This window comes from Somniosus microcephalus, unplaced genomic scaffold (genome assembly GCF_052327205.1).
Source record: "Somniosus microcephalus isolate GS21.2 unplaced genomic scaffold, FLI_Smic_1.0 unresolved_chr1, whole genome shotgun sequence".
Classification (NCBI taxonomy): Eukaryota; Metazoa; Chordata; class Chondrichthyes; order Squaliformes; family Somniosidae; genus Somniosus; species Somniosus microcephalus.
The window spans coordinates 135,797,253-135,802,723 of NW_028225179.1; the positions used below are offsets into that span (position 1 = coordinate 135,797,253).

At 47.5% G+C, this 5,471-nt stretch overlaps 1 pseudogene across 1 annotated transcript; it reads left to right on the forward strand.

Moving 5' to 3' along the window:
• Window positions 1-3,822, forward strand: LOC147095935 (immunoglobulin lambda-1 light chain-like; annotated as a pseudogene). The gene is made up of 3 exons (XR_015074580.1): window positions 1-49; window positions 201-552; window positions 3,159-3,822. The product of XR_015074580.1 is annotated as an immunoglobulin lambda-1 light chain-like (transcript).
• Window positions 3,823-5,471: the final 1,649 nt, after the last annotated feature.

The following is a 5,471-nucleotide window of genomic DNA, read 5'->3' on the forward strand; positions in this document are numbered from 1 at the left end:
ATGGCTCCAGCGATGCATCTCCTGTGGGCTCTGCTGATCCATTTAACAGGTGAGAGACGGATGGTTTTAATCACGTTTTATCCGGAACTAAATCGGTTCAATACCGAGAATCGGGCGGTTTTCTCTCCATGTTTATTGACCCATTAACGTCCTATTTGCTTCAAGTCTCTGAATGGGTTGATTTTTTTCTTTTATGGAAGGTGTCCTGGCGGCTCCCGTCCTCAATCAGTCCCCAATATCCGATCCTGTCTCCGCGGTAAGACCGCCCGGCTACAGTGTGCGATGGAGAACGGGGCTGTGGGCAGCAAGTATGTGGAGTGGTACCGACAGCGACCCGGGGAATCTCCGGTGTGGGTGCTCTCTCACACTACCGGCGGCGGCATCAACCGAGCCAGCGGCTTCACGGACGATTTCAACCTTCCAGAGACGCCTCTGGTAACAGTTACATTCTGACCATTGGAACCCTGGTGCCCGGTGACTCTGCCGTCTATTACTGTGCTGTGTGGAACCCGGGATACAGTTTCGAACCGGGGACCGCCCTGAGTATAAAGAGTAAGTGACTCTCTCATTCTATCATTCACATTGTTTCAATTATTAATTTACAGTCGCTTTCATTCCCGGGCGCCAGAGAAATCTCCATTCAGTGAATTTTGATGTTGGATCTATTTATACCCAACGCATGTTAAACTGGTCAGAATTGGAATTGTTGAAGAGCCTCGGGGAATAATACTGCGCTGAAATGAAGTTTGACACCATTTCCTGCTCCCATTCAGTAGGGGAGATGAGGAGAAGTGTTCTTTTTACGCAGTGATTTATTGTGATCTGGAACGCGCTGTCTGAAAGGGCGGTGGAAGCAGGTTCAATAGTAACTTTCAAAAGGGAATTGGAGAAATACTTCAAAAGGATAATGCAGGGCTTTGGGGAAAGAACGGGGGAGTGGGAATAATTGGATAGGTCTATTCAAAGAGCCGGCACAAGCACGATGGGCTGAATGTCCTCATAGGAGAACTGATTGATCAAATAGTGAGAGAGGGACAGGAGGAGGCCATTCAGCCTCTCGAGCCTGGGTGAAAAAGAGCTTCCCTCATAAACGGCCGGGCTCTATTTTTAAGTTGATCTCCCCTGGTTCTTGATTCCGCGACCGGAAGAAATCGTTTCTCTGTGGTTACCCGAGCGAATCCTTTTTCACATTTTAAGCTCCTCGATCCGATCACCCCTGAATCTTCTAAATTCAAGGGAATATAAGGCAAGCTTATGCAACCTGACCTCGTAATTTAACCCTCTAAGCGCCGATATCATTCGGGTGCGGCAAGAGACATAGAGAGAGTGAGAAAGAGAGAGGAAAGTTGTGAGCTGCACTGTGAAGTTCTGACAGTGGACATTGAATATGTCCCTATGTTATACTGGGACTTGAAGGGAGAGAATTGCAGGGCTGTGGGGAAAGAGCAGGGGAGTGGGACTAATTGGAGAGCTCTTTCAAACAGCCAACACTGGCACAATGGGCCGAATGGCCTCCTTCTGTGCTGTGTTACTCTGTGCTATGCCTTACTTCTTCTCTTAGTGTATGTGGAATTATTCCTATTGTCCAGAGTGGGCACCGCCCGATTTTAGAAAGATTGCCCGGAGCCGGAGGGAGAGACCCCGGGGGAATTCCAACCCATTTACCGTCATTTGTACCTTTCAATGTTGCTGCTGGTTTTATTCCTGTGTCGTATTGTCCCCCTGACCGCAGCCGTCGGGTGTCCGGCTCTGGGCTGGGAGAGGGAGAGAGAGGACCCTCCCGAGACCCGCTGTCCCAGCACACAACCGGTTGGATCGACTCCCTGTCGCCAGCAACACCGGGAATAGTCGGAATTGTATTCGTTTGCCGGGACCGGTTTTATTGTGACTTTCGTGCTGCGATATTTAATCTGTCTGAGCTCATTATTCGCAATCTCCCCGCTGTTTCTGGAGCAGAACCGGCGCTTTACCATGGAGCGGCGCAGTGACAATTACTGACCAGCCCCGTGTGTGTGAGTGAGACTGGGTGGTGCTTGTTGAAGGGAACTTTCTCTCCATCTCATTTAAGGGGAGGCTAGACAAGCACATGAGTGAGAAGGGAATAGCGGGTTATGCTGATAGAGTTAGATGAGGGAGGATTGGAGGAGGATCGAGTGAATCATAAACGCCGGCATGGACTGGTTATTCCGAATGTCCTGCTTGTGTGACGTATATTCTGTGTAATTCTAGGTAAATCATTTACAATATTGTTAGACAGAGTCACTACAGTAATTCGCAGCCCGTGTACAATGCCCTCTCTTTATTCAGTGAGCTCTTCAATACCCGGTAACAGACCCGGCTCAATTATCATCGCCGCAACATTTAAAGCGGATCAGTTTCTATCACGCAATTTAAAAAAAATTTGAATTGTTGAAAAAACTCCCTAATCTTATAGAATGAGACAGCACAGAAGGAGGCCATTCGGCCCATGGTGCCTGTGGCGGCTCTTTGAAAGGGCTGCATCAGTTTGTGATATTAGAACATATGTGGACTCTCTGTGAAAAGCGGGTCACAGCTCCGTGATTTCACCTCTTTAAAGTTAACACTGACCGCATTTTAAGACAATCAAACGCTTTATTATATTCATGTAAAGAAGGGAAAAACAGGAATTATAGGAAATTAAATAAAAACAGAAAATGCTGGGAATACACGGCCGGTCGGTCAGTGTCTGTAACGGGGACAGACAGGTTAGTGCGGTTCCGGGGGTGTAACCTGCACCTGAACTGGTCAGTTACTGATCTTTCCACCTCACACATGCTGACTGACCCGGTCTGTATTTCCATCATTTTTTATTGTTATTTTACAAGTTAGAAAGAAAGAAGGAAACAAAGAAAGAAAGAACGAAAGAAAGAAAGTTAGTTTAAGAATCTCCTTTCACGACCCAAAGCGCTTTACAGCCAATTAAGTACTTTTGAACCAAGTCACTGTTGTAATGTAGGCAAAAGAATTGTCAGAGGAATTAGAGATTGAAGAATTTATTGGAACTCCTGTATTAATCAGTAATTTATTTTAAAGTGAATTTTGTTCGGCGGTTCTTTGGCGTCTTTGATTTCAGACCAGAGCGTCCCACTGCTGACGGATTCCATAAACTAATGAATTTTCTCTCCCCCTACACACAGGCAGCGAGGATCGAAGCCCCTCGGTTCTTCTCCTCCCTCCCTCCTCGGAAGAAATCGGCTCGGGATCGGCCACTCTGTCCTGCCTGGTGAGTCGCTTTAAGCCGGGCTTGGTGCGGCTCCGCTGGAGCGTGGATGGCCAAGAGAGAGACAGCCGGGTGATAACAGGCGCCGTGTCCCCGGACAGCGATCAAACCTACAGCCTGAGCAGTTACCTGAGAGTCCCCGCCGCCGCCTGCAACAAGGGCTCCAGCTATTCCTGCAGCGTCAGCCACGCCTCCCTGAGCTCGCCTCTTCTCAAGACCATCAGCGCCTCCTTGTGTTCCGACTGAACCGGTGCAAGTTGGCAGTGGAGTTTGATTTTCGCTAGTGTTTAACGTAATGAAACAGATCATTCGATGTGTGCAATCTGCCTTTTTTTGCAATGTAATCGCTGTAGCAATTTCAGTTTTTGTCAAACAATCCGAATGTTTAATAATATCAGACGTCAGTGAAATGATTGTCCAGCTTTGTGAGATGGAACTTTCTGTACAACTGTCCCCAATATCTTGTGTGTAAAATTTCTCTCTGTGTAGAATGGGGACAAATTTCCCTTTATTCGCTGACCATATTGTGATTGGGAACTTGTGTAACACAGCTCTTAATAAACATGAAATGCTGCCACGAGCTTAAAGTTGTCCGTCTTTATTCAGCACTTAAAGGGACATTGAGTGGATTACATAGAATGTACAGCACAAACAGACCATTCAGCCCAACTGGTCCATGCCTGTGTTTATGCTCCATTCGAAACTCCTCCCATCCTTCCTCACCTAACACTATCAGCACAACCCTCTATTCCCTTCTCCCTCGTGTGTTTATCTAGCTTCCCCTTAAATGCATCTATACTATTCTCCTCAACTATTCCCTGTGGTACCGAGTTCCACATTTTCACCACTCTGGGTAAAGAAGCTTCTCCTGAATTCCCCATTAGATTTATTAGTGACTCTCTTATATTTATGGCCCCTAGTTCTGGGTCTCCCCACAAGTGAAACATCTTCTCTTTGTCTACCCCATCAAACCCTTTCATAATTTTAAATACCTCTATCAGGTCACCCCTCAGCCTTCTGCTTTCTAGAGAAAAGAGCTCCAGCCTGTTCAATCTTTCCTGATAGGTATAACCTCTCAGTTGTGTTTCATCCTTGTAAATCTTTGATTGTATCTTCTCTAATGCCAGATTCGGGGGGCACAGCGAGCTAGGTTTAGATAGAGATAGAAGGGGGTTACAGGGATCGGGAATGGCTTAGGCATGAACGGATTTGAACAAGGGGATGACAATTTTAAATTGGGGACCTTGGAGTTTGAGGAGTCCCTGCAGTTCAGCAAGACCGTGGATGATGAGTGATTGGGAATTGTGGGGGATGGGCTACAGGCAGAAGAGATTTGGATGAGCTCAAGATTAACAAGAGTCTTAGGTAGAGGTGTCCTGGGCATTGGACAAGTCACGTTAGGAGGTAACAAAGGCTTGGATGAGGGTATAACAGCAGGTGGACTGAGGTAGCGGGGAAGGCAGGAAAGGTTAGCGAGTTGAAAGTAGGCGGTCTTTGACATGGGCAGGTCATGGGCCGGGGAACTCAGATATGGGTGGAATAGGGCCCTGAGATTGCGAACAGTCTGGGTCGACTGAGACCGGGAAGGGGGTGGAATCAATGGGCGAGGGAGGCGAGTCTGTGGCGAGAGAGAGAGTGCTCTCCCCGGGAAAAGATACCCTAGTATAAAGGTCCAAAACACTACATGGAGACCACATTCAGGTACAGATGACCATCTCGGCCACCTCGCTTGCAGATGCTGTCAGCTTCAGCCAGATGTGATCTGGAGCCAGCAGAGAGGGGTCATCCTGGCATTTCCCAGGTGCAAACGGTTTGGCGCTATTTTAATTCAGTCTGGGGGAGAGCTCAGTATAGGCGTTATTAATGGGTACCCCTCCCACCTCACCCCTCCCGCCGGTACATGTACAGTTACGGTCAGTGAGATAATCTGCACGACAGACGGTAACAGTGCTATATAAGTGACTGCCTCAGAATCAACACAACCCATAGTTCAGGCAGAGAATCGTGCACCTTATTTTCCCAGTTAGGATGTTAAGAACAGGAGGAGGCCATTCAGCCTCTCGAGCCTGTTCTGCCATTCAGTTAGTTCGTGGCTGATCTGTATCTTAACTCCATCTGGTCGCCTTGGTTCTGTAACCCTTAATAACCATACCCAACAAAAATCTACCAATCTCAGAGCCTAAATTTTCAATTGACCCCCAGCCTCAACAGCATTTTTTGGGGGTGAGAG